The sequence below is a fragment of the Acipenser ruthenus genome, chromosome 4 (assembly GCF_902713425.1).
Source record: "Acipenser ruthenus chromosome 4, fAciRut3.2 maternal haplotype, whole genome shotgun sequence".
In the NCBI taxonomy this organism is placed as follows: Eukaryota; Metazoa; Chordata; class Actinopteri; order Acipenseriformes; family Acipenseridae; genus Acipenser; species Acipenser ruthenus.
Genome location: NC_081192.1, coordinates 38237014 through 38262348, shown reverse-complemented (window position 1 = coordinate 38262348; position 25335 = coordinate 38237014). Strand labels below are relative to the sequence as shown.

At 36.6% G+C, this 25335-nt stretch overlaps 1 long non-coding RNA gene across 2 annotated transcripts in view; it reads left to right on the top strand.

Annotated features, from left to right (window-relative positions):
- The window catches only part of LOC131736866 (uncharacterized), a 97702-nt gene that overhangs the window by 16255 nt on the left and 56112 nt on the right, over window positions 1–25335 (top strand). For both annotated transcript variants that reach the window (XR_009328460.1, XR_009328461.1), the window contains exon 2: window positions 15765–15882. This is a non-coding gene — a long non-coding RNA (uncharacterized LOC131736866). The remainder of the gene's footprint in view (window positions 1–15764; window positions 15883–25335) is intronic.

Here is a 25335-nt window from a genome sequence, read left to right as displayed (position 1 = left end):
GAACATATTGCAAGTGGTGCGCGACCAGTCTGAATTAACATGTCATATCTGCAACGCAATTAATTATGTTCTAATATTCTCCATTAGCTCGCAGTCACATAAATAGCGACTCAATGTCAAGCTGCCACAACGTACACACATAATAATATATTGAACCCAACGATAAATTGTACCTGTTTTGTATGAAGTTTGCACGCTTAACTTCTAATCAAGTATACAGATGGTCTCACGTTACATTTTCATTAGGCTTTTTTTTCTTTTTCTTTTACACAAAAACCTTAACTAATTCTTTGTTCTAAAATCATTTATCTCGTTGAACGTTTTTGTACCTTACACATAAGCACATCCCCACGCGTCTAAGTTATACTGTACTTACTACACGATTATTTTTTCTGTCATAAATCATAAATAAACATAAATAGCGGTACTATTCATGTACTTACCTTTTTTCCAGTACAAAAAAGTAATGAGGTTTAAATAAAAAAAATACAATCTTCACTTCGTTGTTAGAATTATAACAGTGATGCCTCCAAATGCAAATGGCGTACGTTTATTAACAAAAACAAACGTAAGGTACACACTTCCTGTTTATTTCGAGATATCTGTAAATCATTTAGAGATATCTCTAAATAACTTCCTGTTCATTTAGAGATATCTCTAAATCATTTGAAGATATCTTCAAATAACTTCCTGTTCATTTGGAGATATCTCTAAATAGACCGGAAGTCCATTCAAAACATAGAGCATTTTCACAGGAAGTTATTTCGAGATATCTTGAAATGGCTTCCTGTTCATTTGAAGATATCTTCAAATGATTTAGAGATATCTTTAAATGAACAGGACGTTATTTGAAGATATCTTCAAATGATTTAGAGATATCTTTAAATAATATGTGGATTTGGCTAGCATGGTGCGCCAAACTGTCATTTAGAGATATCTTATAATGAGGGTTTTAAAGATATCTCTAAATCATTTGAAGATATCTTCAAATAACTTCCTGTTCATTTAAAGATATCTGTAAATCATTTGAAGATATCTTCAAATAACTTCCCGTTTATTTAGAGATATCTCTAAATCATTTAGAGATATCTCGAAATAACTTCCTGTTCATTTAGAGATATCTCTAAATCATTTGAAGATATCTTCAAATGAACAGGAAGTTATTTCAAGATATCTCGAAATGACTTCCTGTGAAAATGCTCTATGTTTTCAATGGACTTCCTGTCCATTTGAAGATATCTTCAAATGAACAGGAAGATATTTAGAGATATCTCTAAATGATTTAGAGATATCTCTAAATGAACAGGAAGTTATTTGAAGATATCTTCAAATGATTTAGAGATATCTTTAAATGAACAGGAAGTTATTTGAAGATATCTTCAAACGATTTAAAGATATCTTTAAATGAACAGGAAGTTATTTCAAGATATCTTTAAATGATTTAGAGATATCTTTAAAACCCTCATTTTAAGATATCTCTAAATGACAGTTTGGCGTGCCATGCTAGCACAATCCATATGGTTTCCATAGTATTTAAAGATATCTGTAAATCAATTTGAGATATCTTTATTTCATTTTTAGATATCTCAAATTGATTTACAGATATCTTTAAATTAATTTTAGATATCTTAAAAACTGCACAATTAAAGATATCTGGAATTCAATTTGAGATATCTTGAAATGTTTTACAGATATCTCTAAATATTTCAAGATATCTTAAAATGCAATTAGAGATATCTCTAAATGATAATTTGGCTTGCCATAGAGATTACCTTGCACGGTGGTCTTGTTTAACTTTTTTCAAAATACTTCCACGCGTTGCTTTATTTTAAGATGCTTAGCCAATAGCAGAGCTATGTAATGAAGGTCGCCCGCCTCCCTATCAATTATCAGTGAGGTGACAGTTGTTGTGGCTGATCACTTCTAACTTCCTCCTCTCTCAAATACCATGTCATGTTTTCCGGTGTAGTGTTATTTTCAGGTACGGGGATAAATAGTGATACGCTCGCACATGCCTAAACAACCTCTAAACAACTTCCGCTTAGAAAGCATGGAAGTGCCCATTCAAATCTGGTACGTTATGCTGTTTTTGGTGGTCTTCATCTTTTTTTAATATAATTTTTCATATTTTTCCACCATTAAGAAAATAGTATGCAAATATTTATCATATGCAATACATTGGGTCTTGTAAAACTTTTTACTTCTGAAACTTTGCGGTGGACTTCTCATTTTGTCTTGTTTGTCGTGAGTTGTTTATTTTTAGAGAAATTGATTGTTTGTTTCCAGTTTAAGTTTGCAAAAAAAACTATTTATAATTAATGGTAAATATACCTCTGTTTGACAATAGAAAAACACATCTCGTCATAATTGATTGCACTTGTACCAAAATCTCACAGCATACCACTTTCAATGTGACAGCGTACCACTTTCTAAAATGACACAGGTCAAGTTTTGGTATGCGTACCACATTGTGATGATGTACCACTTTTTAACACCACACCAGGTGTAGTTAGCGAATTTTTCCATTTGTTTTAGAAATGAACAAATATTTGAAACATGATCAAAGTATTTGAGTAGTAATTTTATTTAGAATACTCGATTTCTGAAATATTCAGACTCTTAATGTAAACAAGATACACTTTTCCATAGTCGCCTCATTCATGACATAAAGGGGTTTAACAGCAGAGTTTTGAGCAAAATACGCGAGAAAATATGTCCGGCAGTTGTCCAGGAGAAATGTCCAAAAAATAGGAGAGTCCTGGCACTAAGGGAGAGTTGACTTGTCTGCTTTTTACTGAACTCTTCTGAGTTACAGAGTGATTTATTGCTCATAATTTAGTAATTCCTAAATTGAATGGATTTCCCCTCTTTGTATCAATTGGAAATCTGGAAGAAATTGTGACTACAACCATTTGCCTACTGATTAAATAATGCCCAATCAGCCACTAAAAGAAGGGAGGAATAGTTGATTGACCAGTGTAGTAATAATAAAAATAGCTCTTCACAAAGAAAGCTGTAGTCAAAGAAATATTGAGAAAAATTCCTGGGGTGCAATGCTACAGCTATTGCATCGTAATGGGAAAAAGGAAGACTGCTGGAAGTGAGATTATGTTATTGGGGGGAATAACGATTTCCGATTGCTTCCTGAAATAAATGCACAAGGGCAGGAGAAGGGTTATTACATGCATATACCATAGTAAAAACATAGCAAAGTTTAATAAAGCATAGCGAAGCAAAGGTAACTGTGAGGAATGGTAAAGTACAAATTGTGACTACAACCATTTGCCTACTGATTTATGAGTGAAAATAGTATTCTCTATACTTTGACTGTAGAGACTACAAATTGGCTTGCATAACTTATTACTGCTGAATTAATTGTTCATTTATTTTTGTAGATTTGCACATTTATTTACTTCATCGTGAATGTATTGTTTTTCTGTAAAGTAAACCCACAAAAATGTAGAATGAATCTGCATATTTTTTTTATGCACACCAGTATGTAAATATGAGTTTTACAATATGCTCTACAACTTTAAATTATAAACGCCAAGACTTTGTTTGTTCTCACCACCACTTTGGCTCAGAGACAGACAGGCTTGCTTACTGGATGTCACTCAGCACAAAATACTGTTTACTGTATTTAATACCACTGTAGGAAATGAAGTCAGCAGACCGCTACCTCGGAGCCTAGTACTAAGCCGTAGCTTCGACCTGCAAACAAACAGCGATACTGTTTAATTATAGGCTTTACTACATGTGTTCGCTTCCCCCCAGACACAGTACCCCCCTTTTTTTAAACAGTTTTTTGTTGTGAGATTGTGAAATAAATGGTGCACCATTTTATTGAAAATACTGAACTCTCTGTGTGTTATTTCAAGGCCTTCCACACTCCCTATTTAAACCCTTATTCTCTGTCTTGCTTTTTAGTTTTGTCTTGGATTTTTGTTATGCTCAGTGTACAGACCCAAGCTTTAATATTAATACAACTTAGACAATGAAGCAAATAAATCCACTGGGCTGTGGATATTTGCTACTTTAGATTTACACACACACACACACACACACACACAAAAAAAATCACTATCTAAAACCACATTAGTTAATTTAACCCTCCGCTAGTAATAAATGTAAGTAGGAGGCTTTAAATCAGACTGGGTGGAAGAGTTTGCTTTCACTGGTAAACCTGCAACAAATCATTTACACACTGTAGCCTGTAGCCTACTACAAGGCGAGCAACCTCAAACGTCATTGTGAAACAAATCACAACACATTTTCATATGAATATCCTCCTGTATCAGACTTAAGGAAGACGCTGCTTTCGACATTCAGTGAAGAAGCTGATTTAATGACTCAAACAAGTTTTGTATGGCAAGCATGGAATATCGCTCATGGCAAACATCCTTTATTATTATTATTATTGTTATTATTATTATTATTATTTATTTCTTAGCAGACACCCTTTTTCAGAGCGACTTACAGTCGTAAACAAAATACATTTCAAGAATCACTGTACAGGTAATAATACAAAAGAGCAAGATAAAAATACAATGACTTTGGTTCTAGCAAGTACAAGTATATGATAAAATACGATTTAATAACGGAGCAGATAACAGTGTCAGTGATAGTTATATCAGGGTATAATTAAATACAAAATACTACAGATTAAATAACACTTGTGACAGATTACAGTACTCTAAAGTACAGGCTTATTCAGATGAATTAATCTTTTTATACAATTGGAGTGTTGGCGCTAGACTAAAAAATGCATGTTTAAATGTTATATTGCATGTCTAAAAATATTATATCTATATCTTACATCTCGTCATGAGCAGGTACTGTAATCCCTTTCAAAATAAATACAGTGCATGTGCAGCATTCAGATCTTCAATGGAAGAGCTTGTCAAAAAGAATCCTTACAGAAATGTGTGTTTTTATGTGGTGTTTTTGGTGAAATCAGGTCAGTTATTGTATTTTGCTTTATAATAACTGAATATATATTTATTTAAAGTGCGTAATACATACAGTATAAACAGAAATAATGGAAAAACACCAGTGTTACATTTAAAGTTTAATACACTGTAGATCTACAGTACAATACAAATTACACAAACTGTGTAGGCAATGTTATATCCCTTGTTCTTGTGTATTTTGCTGCAATCAAGAGATAGCCTAACAACTGTATTGCACAACAATGCTAGTATTTAAAATGTCTTGCTCTCGCAAACATTTCATGTTTCACAGTACGTGTCTTGGCTCTCGACCATATGGAAATTTTGGTATGCGGCTCGTAGGGCCAGGAAGTTTGGCCACCCCTGCATTAGAATGTCAAATGGCAAGGTCAACACAATTGTGGAAGAATTAGTCAACAAATTAAAATCACTAGGAGTAGACTCACACTACATGGTGAGTTTAGGCTCAGGTTGTGTAAGTGCAACGAAGGGCAGAGAAAATGAGGTTGAAGTTCAGCTTAAAAGGCAGTTCTCCACCAAACCTGCTTTGGCTTGTGCAGCAGCAGCAAAAGCTGTGCCATTTACAAGAAAGTTCAGAAGATATTTCTCCAAACTGTATTATCATTTCTCCAGTTCTTCTGTTAGGTACACAAAGCTACAGGAAGTTCAGGATATGCTGGGCGAAATGAAAATGAAGTTAAAAAAACCGATCACAGTTAGATGGCTCAGCATCAGCAATGTTGTATATGCCGTTCACAAGTGCTACTCCATTCTGCTTACCCTGTCTCAATTATCGCTGATGGAAAGTCAGTGACTCAGTCCCTAGAAATATACTTTCGTGACTTTAACATTGCATTAGTCACTTCCTTTACGCTGGATGTGCATGACAAAGTAGCTATGTTGTGCAACCGCTTCCAAAAGGAGCCCTTGGGTTTTGGAGAGATTATGCCAGTGGTGGAGGCATATGTGTCAGGGCTAGATGCCTTAAAGCAGTGGTTCCCAGCCTTTTTAGGGACCACCTTGGTGTTTGGATTTTTCCCACGGACCACTTGCCATGCATTTTTGCACAGCAGCATTTTGCAACTAATTTGTATGTGTATGTATAATAAGTACAAGTAAAGTATTTATATAAGGTACCTGACTTAATGAGATTCCTGGGCTTGGATCTTCACTACCAGGTCAGCAAGGAATGTTGTCATTTTACGCATTGAAAGTTTCTGATGGCAAAGTTCTTGTTTTGTCTTGTTTTAAAATGGTTTATTTTCACATTCTGAATGTTTTATAGATAAAAGGCGTCTCAATTTTGCAGGTTTAAGAGTTTTGTTTGACAAAATGTCCTGACAAACAATGCAATGTGGCTTGGGTCATCCTCGGATCCAGTAAATGTAAATGAGGTAACGCAACCGTTACCTCATGTAGCAAATTAATCTATCCATTTCAAACGCAATTTATTGCACTCACCGATTGCCAACCATTAAACTTTGCTAAATAAACCCATATAATAACATGGAGCTGAAATCAATCATTCACACTACGGTACAGTTCACAAGTCAAGCTACAAATACAGCCTCTTTTTGTTTCACACTAACTTCTGTTACTATATGCAGCTAACCTCTCCAAATACATAATGAAATAATGGTATATTCCTATACCCCTGGCAACACTGTAGCACATATATTGTTGAACTGTGGTTTTTATGTTTGTTTATTTTTTTAAATGTAGTTATTCAAACCAGGTTAGGACTATTCAATGCAGTGCGTTAATTTTATGCCAAGTGAAAAGGCTGGGACAGCCAGATTACGTTTCTTATTTTCCTGAAGTTCAGTGAACACAAGCAGTAGAATGAGTACAGATTAGAAAGCAGTGCAGTGACGTGAATGCTAGATGTAGATTTCTTTTTTTTTTTTAATAATACTGGCTAAAAAAGACAAATGTGCCTTCATAATGTGTAAGTTATTTAGTTAGTATTTGTTTCACATTAGAAAGCTGTTTTAGTTAATGGCGGCATTGAAGGCGATGCTTGGTATTGCATCAAAGGGAGATGTGATATACAGTATATTAATTTATAAACACACCCGTAATAAAAGAAAACAGATGAAGGGAAACAATGCAGACTTCATACATATCTTATAATTATATATCATGTGGTTAAAGCTGTTGGTTGTGTTGCTTAGTAATATTAGTAGCACAACATGATTGTTTAGAAATTGTTTTTTGCAAGAATTGTGTAACCGAATTTTGGGAGTTGGTTGCGAACCACCTGGCGTTTACTCACGGACCACAGGTTGGGAACCACTGCCTTAAAGGAAGTAGATGGCGCCATTACTTGTCAGAATTTGGAAATGGAGTGTCTGTAACTGAAACTAATGCAAAGGTGGTCAAAATAAAAAAAAATTCTTTAATTGAGCTGGTGAACTACAGTGATAAAGCAGAAAGATAATTTCAGTCTCTGAAGGTGAAGTACACTGATTCACTGAAAGAATGCATACTTCAGCAAGTAAATGCTGACCCTTCTATAGTAACTTTGCTTAAGAGTTTGGCAGTCTGCTTGACCCAGCGACATTCTCTTATTCAGAAGATCATGAAGTGAAAGAAGCTTTAGAACATGTAGGTTTGGAGTGCAAAGGGACACTGACACTAAACAATGTCCTCCTCTGATAAATGGTAACAAGCTGAAGATGGTGGTCAGTGGTAAATTGCATGATGAGTGGAAGCTATAAAAAATTGACAAGTCTCAATTTTTGTAAAAAAATCATAAGCTTGCACACAGACATTGTTCCAAATTTTGCACTCCTCTGAAATAGCTCTGTGTATGTGTCTCACAAGTGTAGAGTGTGAAAGAGGGTTTAGTACCCACAATAAAATCAAAACAAAATCCAGGTGTTTGTCAACACATTGAACAAACTGAACTACAACTTCAACAAAGCTGTTGAGATTGTTTCAGTCATATAAAGTCAGAAAAACAAACAAATAAAACGAGCCATGCCCCCTAATGTGATATTTTAAGTTAAAAGAAATACCTAATTTTGACATTATTCAGGTTAAGTCAGTCAGATTGTATTTATAGACCTCATTGCTGGAAATGAAACAATGACTGGTAGTTGACTGGTGGCAGGCAAGACGTTTTAGTTCAGGACAGACATACTTTTGTTAGATGTATTTATTTTTGTTAATTCTGCATGTAAACGAATGTGATTTGTTTATTATATTTACTCTCAGTAGTCCTTAACTCTAGAGTACTTGGAGTATTCACAATATGAAAACATGTACCTTTATATTTTAATAAACAACAACAACAACTTTGATTTATATATAGCGCCTTGTCATGTGCAGACCTGCACATCTCATGGCACTTTACACAGTTAATAAAAAAAAAATACAATATCTAAAAGATACAATAGGCCTATCAATATGACAGAGACGGGTGCCAGGTGTTTTTTTCTCTAGGTCTGCTGAAAAATTACATTATAATCCATATTGTGCAAATGGAAAATGTTAATGTATGTAATTCAGCACAGTATAAAGATATCCTAATGTTACATCACACATGGTCAGTAGTAATATGGAAACACTATATCTCTAAATGAATTCAATACTTCAATGCCACACCTCTTATTTTTGCGTTGTCTGCAAATTTAACAAGTTTGCTTACTATACCAGAATCTAAGTCATTAATGTAGATTAGGAAGAGCAGAGGACCTAATACTGATCCCTGTGGTACACCACTGATTACCTCGCTCCATTTTGAGGTTTCTCCTCTAATCAGTACTTTCTGTTTTCTACATGTTAACCACTCCCTAATCCATGTGCATGCATTTCCTTGAATCTCTACTGCGCTCAGTTTGAGAATTAATCTTTTATGCAGGACTTTGTCAAAAGCTTTCTGGAAATCTAAATAAACCATATCATATGCTTTGCAATTATCCATGGTCGATGTTGCATCCTCAAAGAAATCAAGCAGGTTAGTTAGACACAATCTCCCTTTCCTAAAACAATGCTGACTGTTTCCCAGGATACTGTTACCATATAGGTAATTTTCCATTTTGGATCTTATTATAGTTTCCATAAGTTTACATATAATAGAAGTCAGACTTTTTTGTGGATCGGTACAACCCCTGTGTCAAGAGACTGTTGCATGATCTTACTTAGCAGTTTGTAAATAACTTTTTTCATTTATTTGAGTACTATTGGGAGGATCCCACCAGGGGATTTGTTTATTTTAAGAGGTCCTAGTCCCTTTATCACTTCTGCCTCTGTTATGCTAAAGTTATTTAAAACTGGATAGTATCAGGTTGACATGTGGGGCATATTGTCCGTAACCTCCTTTGTAAAATCTTGTGAAAAGTAAGACGCATACAAATGTCAGTTTCCTTAGTGACCTTTTCAATGCAGGAAAGTGATATCAATCCTCCTTTCTATACCCTACATTTATTCATTCTTGGTCACCACGGAAAGCATTGTATACAAGAGAAGGCAACGCAATACTGTACTTATAAATAATTGCATATTACTGAAATTACAAACTCTGTCAAAGCTCACTTATCTGATTTAATCTCCCACATTGTTTCCATTGAAAAGCATTAGAATTACAGAAGAGCTTTGGCAGGCTTTAGGTATTATCACAGGCTTTTTATATTACTTATAGACTTTTTTCTTCTTTTTTTTCTTTCATTTTATAATGACGCAACAATGCTAAATGAATAATTTTTTTGCCATCAATGTAAGAGTTAAAACTTTTTTCACTGCAACGTATGTATTCTTCATTAAATAAATAAATGCTGTTAAAATCCAAGGCGTCTGTACTGTATCTCAGCTTTATATTGTCAACAAAAGGCAAAATAACTATAAATCAGGCCCTGGATGGTTTTTTTTTTTGCATGAATGTAGTGTCATTCTGACAGAACTCTAGGCAGGAGTCCCATTTTTGTTTTTAGTAGGTATGCCATTGCCAATGGACAACTACAAATACATTCTTAAAGGTAAACATAATAAAATATAGTCTGTATGTAGCTAACATTGAGCTTTTTAAGAAGACATAGTCCCATTACACAACTGTTAGGAAATAGACACCCAACCCTCAATTTAAAGAACAAACAACATATTAAAATATTCACTATAGTTTCAATAAAATAAAAATTAAGCTAACTGTAAAAGTCATAAACTTCACTTTTTAAATAACAACTTAAATTAATAATTTGTGGTATGGACACTTTTTCAAAAAGTAAAACAATAAAATAAAAACCTTTTAACTTTGGGAAGAAACTACTTAATTTCACTCCTTCTTCCTGTAACAAAGCTGTTGATTTCTAATACTATATCCTTACAAAGTATTGTCAACTGCTTCAACAGATGGCACTGTGGGCCTAATTTATCAAGGCGTTTAAACCAAATTGCAGTTTGTACCAGTGTTTGGGAAAGGAAAATGAAACTGTTAACATTAAAAAACAAATGATAAACAATGTGTTATAGCGCCCTTAGGTGATTTAAAAGTTTTTTGTTTTTTTTTAACAGGTAAGGTTTATTTTACTTTTTTTATCGCATAGTATACATTTATAATACAGGTTGTTTATTTTTGTGGTCAGTGAAAGCACAATATTAAGTACTGTACTTCAAACATTTTGTTCAACTTTTATCCAGTAGGGAGTGCTCTCTCCTTATAAGTTAAATTCAAACTTTTGTTTCCATCATAGCACAGCATAGCCATGCCTCCATTGTTTCAGGCTGATTTTGATCTGTTCAGTTGGATAGATACCTGATATTTTCCTTATTAGTTTAGCCTCCCAGGGTTTATTGTTCAATAAGAAAATATTTGGAAATACTTGAGGATTAAAGCATGTTGTTTTCCGTGGGCAGTTTTTCTTAATTCCCTCAATTAAATTTAAGTTTTTTAACAAGCCCAATCGAGGAAAGTCATTGTTTTTTCTTTATACGCACGTGTATGCTTGCTGTGAACCTGGAACTAGTCTATGTGTAACTTATATGTGACACTAGAGGCTAAGATTAGTTGTTGGCTCTGTAATACAGTAAAGCTGTAAGGCATGTATATGTAGCTTTATGGTAAAGGAGACACAAACATTTCTGTACTGCACAAACAGTTTTTTGGGGTATTGAATTATCTAACCCACTTTAATACTCTGCATTAAATATTGTCCTTAATCAAATTTCTCTAAATGCTGAGTTGTTGGGTTTTTTTGGCACTCATTATAAACCAGAATATTGTAAATGAGTCTTGTGTGGTCATTTTAAAGGTTAAGTAGGAACAGATTAATGGGGGTTTATAGAGCTACATTAATACTATGGGGAAGTATAATAATGTTTTCTTTTTTAAATGTTTAATAGTCGTCTCAATGTACATTATGCCAACTGAAGGTTACTGAAGCATTCCATAGAAAACATGAATAGTGGTTGTCATTGTTCTAAAAGTTCTAAAAGTCAAAAACATGTTTAATGCCAGTGCCCTTTTTAATCTTAGAAACTCCTTTCAGTTCTTCAATGTTTGCAGAGGAAAACCATGGTCAAGGCATAGCAAACTGTAGGGAAACCATGGTCAAGGCATAGCAAACCGTAGTAAAAGCATGGTCAAGAACAGAGAAGTACTGTATAATGACTCACACAAGGCAAAATCTTGGCCCCTGTTGAAGGGGTTTGGTCAGATATCCCTACCACCTTCATTTACTATATTTTGCTTCTTTAAGTGAACAGAATTAACAAGAGTAAGCAAAATAAAATGAAGATTTTTTCCACTTATTGACTGCTTTTGTCTCCTAATCATTTTCTTAGAAAACTATGATAAACTACAGTAAAGTGTATTAAGCATGGTAAACTTCAAAATCAGTGTTCCCTGTTCAACTCTGACACCTAGTGGACTTACCTTGAAATGTAGCTTGTCATTATTATTATTTATTTCTTAGCAGACGCCCTTATCCAGGGCGACTTACAATTGTTACAAGATATCACATTATACATTATTTCATATTATACAGATATCACATTATTTTTACATACAATTACCCATTTATACAGTTGGGTTTTTACTGGAGCAATCTAGGTAAAGTACCTTGCTCAAGGGTACAACAGCAGTGTCCCCCACTGGGGATTGAACCCACAACCCTCTGGTCAAGAGTCCAGAGCCCTAACCACTACTCCACACTGCTGTACAACCGAATATGGCATTTTGGAATCTGTGTGATTTTCTGACAGTGGAAAGTTTATTAAAGAACGAAATATGGTTTAAATTAGCATTTCACTTGTAGATTTTTTTACATTGTTTATATGTATAGGCCGAGTCATCTGATAAGCCAAAGGCTGTTTGTCAATAAAACATATGGTCAGACTTTGAGAATGGTTGGAAAAGCTGGAATCATAACAACTGGGTACTTTATAAAATATACAATGGAATAACGGTTAAAATGACATGGATGACATGCCTAAATAACTACCAATTTAACAATGGAAACATCAGCTCTCCCTGTGAACTGATTAACCCCTTCTCTGCTGAGGCCCTTGTGACGTTCTGTGCTACAGGAATTTTATTATTTTGGGAGTTGGCTGTTTTACATTTCAGATAACCCAGGCAAACTATATATATATATACATACATATATATGTTTTTTTTGGGGGGGTGGGATTGGTACTGTGACCACAAAATACAGCTATTATTGTAAACAAAATGCTATATTTTCATAAAATGTATTATACCTTGTGACAGAGAGCGAATGAATCCAAGTCAACAATCTCCCGCCCGACCTGTGAGGGCTCTGTGTAACAGGAACAGTGTGCCCCGGACTGGATGGTTTGACAGTTCATTCTAGGGTCAGTCGCAAGCCGGCCATCCAGGAAGGGGGTAGAGTCACCGTACCAGCACTTAATTTATCCAAGCCATTTTTAGAAACATATTTAACCAAATTAAAATCTCTCCTGTTCTCTGCTGACACAACCGTTGGGCTTTTAAACAAGGTAGGGTTCGGCATAGAATTCTATTGTGCTCGCTGCGGACGGGAAGGACTGCGGCCAGTGCTGCCAGATTGGCTATTTTCCAGCCAAATTTGGCTTGTTTTCGAAGCATCTAGCTTGGAAAAAAATTATTTGGCTGTTTTTTGGCTATAAGCATTCAGGATTATTTTCTGTAATATACTACACTGGACATCTTTATTTAGCAGATGCCTTTATCCAAGGCGACTTACAGAGACTAGGGTGTGTGAACTATGCATCAGCTGCAGAGTCACTTACAATTACGTCTCACCCGAAAGACGGAGCACAAGGAGGTTAAGTGACTTGCTCAGGATCACACAATGAGTCAGTGGCTGAGGTGGGATTTGAACCGGGGACCTCCTAATTACAAGCCCTTTTCTTTAACCACTGGACCACACAGTCGCCTAATTAGATCTTAATTAGACTTCATTTACCATAATGGTTTGTACAACTATTGGTCCCACCCACCCTCAGTCTGTCCCACCCACAATCACACAGCATCCAATGAAGTGTGTGATATTTTTTTGTTTTAAATATTCTACGATTTGTTGCACTCGGCAGGCAGCACCAGCGGCCATTTTGAAGATTGAGCGCTATAAATTGTTTAGGTAAATATATATTTTTAAAATTCTGTAATATAATGGGAAAGTGGTCAAAATATGCTCAAAAATATAGGCCCAAATGGGAAAAGGAGCAACAATTTAAGCCGTTGTTAACTAGTGCACCGGGTGATGAAACAAGAGCATATTACAGGTACTGCAAACAAACCATTTGGGCCCCCTACAGTGATCTGGTCTCTCACAAGGACACTGACAAACATAAAAGGGCAACTGCTCCTTGTAGTTCTACGTCAACAATGGACAGATTTGTAGAAATCAGAGGACATACCAGCAGCAGTTCGAAAACACTGTTAAAGAAGGCAAACTGAGACTTGCAACTTACATTGCTGTTCACTTGCCGATGTCAGTCATCGACCACTTATTACCAGTGTGTAATAGCTGCTTCTCAGATTCAGAAATTGCATTGCATATGAGAATGGGTCGTACTAAGTGCACTGAGTTAATTAAAGATTGTCAATATCTGTCAGGGGTTGATTTTCCAAAATCAACCTCTGACAGATATTGGACAGAATCCCTTCTGTCTCTTAGTTGACGAATCAACCGATGTGAGCAGCCAAAACCTTCTCTGTGTTGTAATAAGGTACCACTCTAAACCGCCTAACAACATTGCGACACGTTTTTTGTCAATGCTGCGTGTTACGGATGAATCTGCAAACGAATTGTATGAGTTGCTGACTAACTACCTGGAATCTGTTGGATTGAATATCCACAACCTAGTGATGGAGCTAGCATCATGATCGGTAAGAACCGTTCTCTTTTTTCTTTGTTAAAGATGTGCCCAATCTTGTACAGATAAAGTGTGTGTGTCATTCACTGCACCTTGCATGCAGTTACGCGTTGGATGTGCTTCTCCGAAACACTGATTTCCAAGTCTGTAAAACCTACAAATGGTTTTCTCATTCCATCAAATGTCAGCAAGCGTATCAGGATGTTTACCAGACCATCAATGTAGAAGAAACCCCCAAAAAGATCCCAGCTGTTTGCAACACACGCTGGTTGAGTCACTATGAAGTTGTGGATCGTGTGTTAGATCAGTGGAATGAGCTAAAGCTCCACTTCATGATTTCCCAAGACAAAGAGCGATGCTACACAGCCAGTTTACTTAATAAGATGTACAATGATAAGGTAAATAAACTGTACTTCACATTCCTACACCCAGTAGTGGAGTCTTTCAACACTATGAATCTGAAATTCCAAGCCAAAGATGTTGACCAAACCAAGATCTTTCATGAGCTAGAAATGTTTGTGAAACACTTGATGCAAAAAATCGTGAACCCCATTTTTATTTCACGTACAACTGACTTACTGGACAGCAACTGGAAATCGCATATCATGCATACTGATGCTTGCCAGCTTGGGGCCTCTTTTGCCTTAGCTCTGACAGAAAACCCTGTGCCTCATGATGTGTTGGCAGAAATAAAGGAAAGGTGCAAGTCATTCATTGTCACTGCTGTCGAACAAGTCCTACAGCATTTGCCCGGTAATATACAGCAGCTACGACACCTGTGCTTGTTTTCGCCTGCGTCTATGGCAAAATACACATTCAACGACATGTGTGCTGCGTTCTCAGACTTCATCATCCAATGATTGGGACACTTGAAAATGAATACAGCCAAATATCACAGCTTTCCATTCCAGAAAACGAAAAGGATAATGTCACAAAGTACTGGTGTTACCACGACAACTACAGGGGCAGTGCTGGGAACTACACGGTGCGCAAACTTGCAAATTTGGCTTTGCAACTTCTGATTCTACCTGTTGCCAATGCTGAAACAGAAAGGATGTTCAGTGCTGTTGGTTTTCTGAAATCGGATTCACGAAATGCTCTCAGCCTGCAAAGAATTTGTTGCGGGTCTGGTTTGCCCTACAGGCCAAAGGAAAATGCTGTGATTCGGTTACATTTGGGGAAGACTTTTTAAGAATGTTCCACGCAGCTAATATGTACTGAAAAGGAACTGAATGTCTGCAACAAAAGAATGAAAAACTTTTTTTTATTATTATTATTATTTTTAACAGCTGAGTGTTACTGACCTATAAAGTTACAAGGCATGTCAGTCACTGAAGTTTATTTTTGAACTATAAAAGAATGCCTGTAAGAGAATGAAGAAAGAGTGCTGTGATTTATTTTATTTACTTTTTTTAAACATCACACTCAATGTTAATGTATAGAAGTTCTGGACAGATTGTTTCACTGTTGTTGTTTTTTTTTTTTTTTTTAAAACAGCGCAGTCAGTGTTACTATATAGAAGTTCTGGACAGATTGTTTCACTGGTGTTCCTGTGTACCACGTTCCTTTTTCTTCAAGTTGGTTCCTTGTTGCTGGTTGCTTGCAGTTGCATCAGGTAAGACATTTACAGTGTTTCAACTATTGTTTTGAAATAATATAAACTAATGTATAGGCCTTTTAGTAACAATGATTAGCAGGACATGTAGCATATTTAAAATAAATAAATAAATAAATAAAGGATATCATATAGTATTTAAGCCTTCACTGTGCGTACTGACATTTGGCTATTTTTTGGCTGCTTAAAAAAATGCGATTTGGCTATTTTTTGGCTGCTTACATCTGAAATTTGGTGGGGCGTTGCAAAAAAAATCTGGCAGCGCTGACTGCGGCTCAAACTGACACAGATGTCGTTTAGTCCACATATCATCTAATGCTGGTTACAATCTAGGGAAATGATGCCGGTTACCAGCCATCGGTGTGAAAACAGCCTCTGAAATTATTGCTCAGCTTCTCTTGAAGACCGCAAAGGATCATTTCCTACAAAACAAACAAACAAACAAACAAACAAACAAACAAAAAAAACACACTCTGAAGCCCCTCCCTCGAGTGCCAGTGCAATGTTTGGCTGTTCCTTGAATCCTCCCTCAGATGTGGGAAATCAGTCTGCTTTCAATTCACAAATGCCATTTCATCTAAAAAATTACTATAAATGGCAATGTTCAATGTAATGTCTATGGCAAATAGAAAAGTACAAAATATATCATACAATCAAACAGTTTTCAGGGACTATTTTTTCTTAGTGGAAGGATACATAATATATTTCTTATTTTTTTCCTTATAGCTAGTTTGTGTATTTTTTTTTTTTTTAAGCCTCACAACGCACACAGGGCGTGCAGTAAGAATTGTGTTACTGCACACCCTGTTGTGGATTATTTCTTAATTGCAGTGCTTGTATGTGTTTTTAACACAAACAGACTACTGGACTGTTTTTGTTAAAAGTAATTTTTGAGTGCCTGATATAAATATCCCCTTTCTACTTTCAACAAATTAGCTTTTGGAAATATTCACTTCAAAACAATGTGTTTATTCTGGTTGGATTCGATACCGCACAAGACACACATAGCATTTTACATTGTCGCAGCTCAAGTGTTCAATGATAAATTAAAAGTAACTTACATTTTCTCTCTACACCTGCAATTGTTGAAAGAAATGCATGACTTTTTTTGAGAATTGCTTTTTGATTTTGTTCTAAATTGGAACTTTAGTTTTGTTTTTCAGAAGGTTAACCTGTTTTTGGACTCTTAATTTGGACTTGTTTTGGCATACTTATTGGAGTCTGGATTTTGAAATAATTTTACATAGCATTTTTAGTTGGTGCAATTGCACCGTCGTTAACTAATTGTATTTTATTTTGTTTGTTTTTAACAGCAGTTTTCCATTTACAGTACTTAATCTAGTAAGGAAAAAATATGGTATTGTCTATTGTTTTTATCTGTATATTATGACCCAGATGGGGGTATGCGGTAGACTAGATTATTTGGAAAGGGCTACAGGGCCTAAACAGTTTGAAAACCACTGCATTATCACACATTATCTTTCACCAGTAAAATCGTAGAATGTCTAAATAAAGTTTTGAGTTAAGGAATTAAAAATTAAATGTACTGCAGCTTACTTGATTGTTTTTGCTTGTTTTTACTGAAAAGAGCTGTCTGTGTTACATGCTGTCAGATCAGGACACTAACACAGAGCATGGAATCAATTAAAGGTGCTGTCAACAATTCCATACACAACACTTGTAAAATATTTAAAATATAAGCATGCTGGGTCAATTGCTGCGTACCATGATTTAGTCCACATCAAGTGGAATAAAATGCAGACTAGAAAATCCTACAAATCTGTACTAACTGATATCTGGAACAATTTAGACCGATAATGGGGACTAACCTACAGCTGTGGCCAAAAGTTTTGCATCACCCTATAGAATTAACACATGTTGCTTCATAAAGTCAAATGAAACCTGCTAAATAATATTACGTTAATACATTCAATTAAATACCGCTTTGTAGTTTTCCACATACTTAACAAAAAACTGACAAATTGAAAGGTGTGACGTTTCGAAATCTAACATGAAACACTATTACTATTATGGCCTCCGGTAGACTTTTGGGATATCATTTTGTAGTTTCTTTCAATACATGATGTTAAAAAAATATCTAAATGATGTTCATATAGGTTTTTTTTTAATTATGTCTCAATTATAGCTGTATAAACTCTTCTTCTGACAGCCCGAACGTAACGGACATAAGAAATGTATGGAATCAAGTTTTCAGATGTAGACACTTCAGAGGGAAAATGTAGCTCTGTCTGCAAAAACTTTAAGCAGTAAATGCTTCGGACAAGCAAACGTAGTAAGTTAGTCTTATCCTTCACATCTACTAATTTAATCCACTTGAAGAGGATCATCACTAATCTGATTTGGTATGCTGCACTAGTTAGACACATCAAGTGGATTAAATGTTGTACATGGCAATTGACCGGCTGAGTTCATCGCAGTTATCAGCTGCATAAATTAACCATGAATTAGGCAACAAGCAAGTGAGTCCAGGCACAACAAACCTGGATGTAATAGGGTAGGTCTCGGTTTTACAACAGCTGTTTAAGATTGCACATAGTTACTGGTACACCTAGTGGTCCCTGCTGGAAACACTGATACTTGAGATAAAAAGGTTGAAAACCACTGGTCTATAGCACCCATCCCAATTTCATGTGCCCAGTACACCATCAAAGAATGAGATACCCTGACATAAGTATACATGTTTTGAAGCTGCACAAAATAAACATTTTAGAAATTGGTAATGGTTTGTTACGAATTATTCCTCTGGAGCTCAAGGTAATGCTGTCACATGACATAAATGTCTTTTGGTTACATTACCTCAGGTACTGGTACAGCATGTGTCATGGTGGTTTGTTCTGGAGTTTATTTAGCCCTTCCAGTATTCATTTACAGTGAGGCACCTTTCAAAACACTCCTCCAAACAGAGGCCTGGCTGAGAGGGACAGCATGGACAGTAGTACGTGTATCCCTCTGTATGCCCTTGCAGGAACATACACTGCACTTTTTTATGGCTTGGCTTTTCTCCCAGACTGTGGTAGCGTTCGATTAAAATGATGTTCACTAAGCCTTGCAACTGTTTCCAATCTTTCAGTTTCTGGTATTTCTTGTGCATCAAACACAAGGCTGGAGATCACAGAGGTCTGAAAGTCCAGAAATGTGAGCCAATTCTCTGGTGTTGTACTAAAGTACACTACATAGGTGTTGTACAAAAAAATCTGGACAATGGACATGCCAAGCTTCTTGCAGCATTGTACAGCTTCAACATCTGATTTGACCTATCTACACCTCACATTTATTTATTGTACTCCAGGACACACTTGGGCTTGTTTGTGTGTGTGTCCTGACCTCACATAGGAACTGCTACAGTAGCCTCATCGTGGATGGTGGGTGAGGAGGTACACATCTTTTTTTGTCATATTTAACTACAAGCAGTTCCTCACAGTGCCGAGCGCTGGTCTCACTGCACCTCTGTTTGTTGGCTACCAATTAACATGGAAATCCTTTCCTTTTGTGTCGTATTGTACCACAAGCCATTGTATCGGATGTGTAGGCAGGGTTGCAATTGTACGTTTAACGTGGTTAGGCCTCTGGACTTGACTGGATGGCCGTGGGTTCAATCCCAGGTGGGGGACACTGCTGCTGTTCCCTTGAGCAAGGTACTTTACCTAGATTATTATTATTATTATTATTATTATTATTATTATTATTATTATTATTATTATTATTTATTTCTTAGCAGATGCCCTTATCCAGGGCGACTTACAATTGTTACAAGATATCACATTATACATCATTTCACATTATTTTACATACAATTACCCATTTATACAGTTGGGTTTTTACTGGAGCCATCTAGGTAAAGTACCTTGCTCAAGGGTACAACAGCAGTGTCCCCCACTGGGGATTGAACCCACAACCCTCCGGTCAAGAGTTCAGAGCCCTAACCACTACTCCACACTGCTGCCCTCCAGTAAAAACCCAACTGTATAAATGGGTAATTGTACGTAAAAATAATGTGATATCTTGTAACAATTGTAAGTCACCCTGGATAAGGGTGTCTGCTAAGAAATTATTATTATTAATAATAATAATAATAATAATAATAATAATAATAATAATAATAATAATAATGCAGTTAACAAAATCTCGCCCTACAACATTCCAGTAACATTATAAATATTGCTACTTTAGACAATTTTGAGGGGGAGAGCCAGAGAGTAAAATGGGGACCCTCTTTCTGAAATATATCTTATACTGAGATTGTAATGAATGAACAAGAATAGGCTATTCATCTTAGCCAGCAATAAACTTGTGCATATAAAAACATATTTAAAAACATGTGGTGAGAGCAATAAAATTGTAAAGACACCGTTATTTATTATAATTTTTCCCACATGTGTTAGCTGTCAAATGCCCCTGTCATTTTTCACTTGACATAATATTAGACTTTGGTGAGTTTCCACCGTTGGCAGCAGAGTTGCTTTTAATGTCAAATTTGCACATGCAAAACTCATGGCAAATGTTTTCTGATGCCCTGCTGACTCAGACTGGAAACATTAATTTAGCAACAAACAGCTTTTGATGGTGACACAAAAGGCACTCTTGTTTTGATTCAGGGGTAGGACACATAACTAATAAAATACAGCCTATATTTTGAAGGAACCAATAGCAATAGCATGACACCAGGGACTGCTGCTATTCATTGGAAGTTGATTTTTGCTTACATGCTTGGCTAAGCCATGCATCCTCACACGTTCTGCTGGCAATAATAGCCACGCATTTTCCGAAAGGAATTGTGGATCTTGATGTTCTCATACGGGACATCAAGAGTTCATTATTTACGACCTGTGCTACCTGCTTCTGGAAATTCAGCTGGTTAACATGCTAAAAACCTTCGCAGTACAACAAAGGCATAACTTCTTGGCTTCTTCGCAGCAATCACTTGGACCAAGGTGAAAAAAGGCACAAAGCTGATCTTTAAAATGCTGGACTCACTTCTGTGCTACAATTTTGGTCCACGGAACAACAACGTACTGAGTTTTGTCTAACTGGGACGATCTTCGCAGGACTGGTTTCCTTCTTCACAAGACTGTTTTATTTCTTCAAAAGAGACTTTTGAACATTCCTCCAGGTCAAAAGTAAAGGTAACTTTATGATTTATTGAATTCATGGTGCACGAGTTAGGATAATAATATTTTTAAATGTTTGTGATGATATTTGATGTCTAAACTTGTGTAAATAATATTTGATGTTTAATATGTATGTAGCTTCTGAATATTTTTTTTGAGCTACTTCTCCAGTAGTTCATTCTTTTTCTTTATCTGTCAAACATGCAGAATCAAGCACTTAGTTGAACCTGAGGCATAAAGATATTGTTAAATTTAGTCATTCTTGAATTACGATATCTCACATGTTGTAAGTAAAAAAAAAATATGTTCACAGCTGGCTAAAATAAGACCCCTATTTTTACTTTAAATAGATGTATCTGTGTTGGACCAACTAAAGACATTAGACATAATTAATAAATTCACCTCACAAAATGTAATTACAGAACATGGTAACACCACGGCACAAACACCTTCAGTGTAATTACACAGCACTGCAGTAGTAAGAGCAGAAACCATTGGCAATAACTCAGTTATCACCATGTTATTACATGGTTATGTATGCCCTGTAATATATAGTGATACTAAAATACCTTTACCTTTTAACGTGAATTAGTGGGTCCCTTATTTATTAGGGAATCCTAAGATACATCGATTCAGTACAAAATCAGTATATTCTGCGATAAACCCAATGTCATAAATATGGGAGGCAAGATTATCATTTAGAGTAGTGGCGGCCCCTTCATCCATCCAAAAATCCCTAAGAACAAAAGTGAGTTAGTGCTTTCTTTCAATGATGAATGTAAACGTACACTGTTTCTTTAAAAACGGTATAATTTATTGTTAACAGAGAGTGAAAGTGTTAACAGAATGCTGTCGCAAGGTATGACGTTTCAGTTTGCAGTTTTGTTGCTGATTAAACCCGCCAGTTTAGATGAATACTTCTCTGCTATAATAAATATAGTTTTAAAAAAAGGAGAAAGAAGAAAAAAGAAATGAATCAATTTCTTACCAGGTTAGGTGGAAAAGATGGTGGAGAGCCGATTTCATCGCTACTTCAAAAAGTGGTGAAGTGTCAAAAAGCAAAAGATTGGCGATAAAGGTAGGACTGTTCAAGAGAGCTGGGAGTTGGATTCTTTTGTTACCGACCACAAGGGGAAGCCGTTTTGCCTCATTTGTAAGGAAGCACTGTCAATTCCAAAATGGTTCAGTATTCAGAGACACTACGAATCTCGCCATTCTGAAGCACAGTTTCCCTCGGGTTCTTGGCAGCTTGCTGTGCTTAAGAGCGGTCTTGCTTCAGCAAGTGCTTGAAAGTGTTGTGTCGCAAAGTGATGTGGTGACTTTGGCAAGCTATTGGTTGCTTGAAAAAATGCAAAGCCCTTGTCGGAGGGTGAATTAATGAAAGAGTGCTTTATCGAGTCTTCTGGGATTTTATTTGAGGAGTTCAACAACCGAGAAGAGATTCTCAAGTTTATAAGAGCCTGCAACTCTTGAAAATATTTGCTCCCGAATGGCGCATCCAGTAAAGGCGCTCCGCACGGAGTGCAGGATGTGCCCTATAGCCTGGAGATCGCAGATTCGAATCCAGGCTATGTCACAGCTGACCGTGACCGGGAGTTCCTAGGGGGCGGCGCACAATTGGCTGAGCGTTGCCCGGGTAGGGAGGGCTTAGGTCGGCAGGGGAATCCACGGCTCACCACGCATCAGCGACCCCTGTGGCCGATAGGGTGCCTGTGGCTCTGCAGCGGAGCCGCCAGATCTGTGTTGTCCTCCGGCACTATAGGTCTGGTGGCATTGCTGTGGATCTGCAGTGCGAAAAATGACGGCTTGGCAGGAGCACGTTTCGGAGGACGCGTGTTCCAGCCTCCGTTTCTTGAGTCGGCGGAGGGGGTTGCGAGTGGTGAGCCGGGGATACAGATAATAATTGGGCATGCTAAATTGGGGTGAAAACCGGTGTAAAATAATTGGCGATGACTAAATTTAAAAGCAAAAAAAAAAAAAAAAGAAGCCTGCAACTCAGCAGACGCACAGTTTGTTGCCAAGTCAATGATATTTCAGACGAATTGGCCAGTCAACTTTTTTGCATACTTCGTTCAAGTCATGTGTTAAGTGTAGCTCTGGACGAGTCCAATGACAACAGCGATGTTGCTAAGCTTTGCATATGGATTAGATGTATGGATAGTAAGTTAAATATAATGGAGGAATTTCTGGACCTGGTAGGATTACACGGCATACACAAGGGACTTACATTTTTGAAGCATTTTTGCATTTTTTTTTTTGGAATGCATGCTTTGCCACTAGAGAAACTAGTTTCTGTCACAACAGATGGCTGTCCTTGTATAGTCAGAATACATTGTGTATTTGTGATATTGTTTAGCGCTCACGTACCTAACTTGTTCGGGTGCATTGCATAATCCACCAGGAGGCACTCTGTGCAAATCTAGACAGAAGGCTGTGATGGATAAATTGATGCATATAGTTAATTTTATACGAGCGCGACAATTGCACCACCAGCAGTTTATCAAACTTCTGAATCAACCAGATAATGAATATGGTGGGCCTCATTTTACACGGTGAAGCATGTTGGCTAAGCAGGGGAAAGGTACTGGAACATTTCACTGCACTACGCATCTATCCGCCAGTTTCCTATTCAGTGTTTCCATGCGCAGGCTGAACTTGACGATGAACTTGACGATGAGTATGATGCATCAGTTCACGCTGCCATGCTTACTGGACTGGCAGAGCGTTTTGAAAAACGGTTTTCACCACTGAGCTGAAGCCATTAATTTAATTGCTTACAAACCTGTTTGGATTTGACTTTGCTAACAGTGGAACTGTGTGCCAGAGGCTTGAGCTTGACAAGAAAAACTTCGAGGAGGAACTCCTTCACGTGCATGCACTGGATGAAGATGTCATCAACCAGCTGAAGAAAGAGGGCATTCCCCAACTATGGCAAACCTTTCCAGGCCCTTTTCTCCACCTTTGTGCAGCAAAGCTGTTTTCCATTTTTGGTTCAACCTATACATGCGAACAGACATTCTCTGTGATGTGAAACATCAAAAACAACAAACACAGCAGACTGACAGATGGAAACCTCACTGCTGAGTTGTGATGTACCTGCACCTGCCTTACTCCTAACTTCAAAAAGCTGGTGTAAAATATGGTCACCCAGAAGTAAGTAGTATATTTATGACTTTAAATACTTTTTCTTTTGTATTGATGTGTTCAGTCCTTTATTACATTCTTAATGTTTATATAATGTAATATATATATAGCTCTTTTTAAATTACAGTGTGTCATTTTGGCTTGTAATTGCAGTAAAGGAGTTGTTTGAGGGCCAGACCTGCGGCCCTCTGATTAGCTTAGGTTGCCCACCACTAATTTAGAGATATCTCAAAAACATTTACTGTACTGCTACATGCATTTTGAAAATTCATACTTCCAAGGTCTGCGTCTAAAGAAATGCTCAAAGACATTTTTAAGGAACAACTCGTGATAAAGACACCTTTACAATGTTTTTAGCTTTTTTTTTTTAGGGGTGTCTTGGAGTAGACAATCCACAATTTTTGATTAATTTTGTTTATCATTCCATTAAAACAAGTAAGGCAATGTAATATCAATGACCGTCTCCTCCAGTTTGCACCAATACTGAATGCATTTTAAAGTGGACATTCTCCAGTTCTGAGACAGTATGCGCAACACAAAATCAAATAATTTGTACCTAAGTTCTACGAGCATCAGCAGTGCCACAGTACCGATGCTGGAAAAAGATTAGGCCTGTTTTGGAATGGAACCATACTTTGAGCCCATTACATCTGATATCTGTTGCTAGGCAAGCACTGTAGAACCACAGGCATCCTGGTGGTTATTGGCAGACTTACTGGGTAAGAGAAGCTTTTTTGCATATCCAGGAGACCACAGAGGCTATTCTGCCAGTGGATGATGTCACTGCTGGGATCGCTTCTGCTATAACCAAAAGAGGGACAGAAAACAGATTAACCCTAACTAAATACTGTAAGCATAGCATTCAATAGGAAGAGAACCATAAAGAGAACATGCAATGTAGTTTTTGATACGATCCATAAATTACATACTATATAAAAACATATTACTGTTTGAATTGAGCAACACTACTGCTCTGGCACATGGAAATTATTTGACTCCAGTTAGCTAGAACTTTGTCCAGAATTGTGGGTGTGATGTTTGCACATTTAGAACTATTATTCACAGTTTGGGATTTTTAAAAAGAAAAGTCATGTCCCTACTACCACCAAATTGCCTTCTGAATATCAAACAGTTTTGCATGTTTTATTTTTAGTGATGGCTTTTGAAAGAACCCTACAGC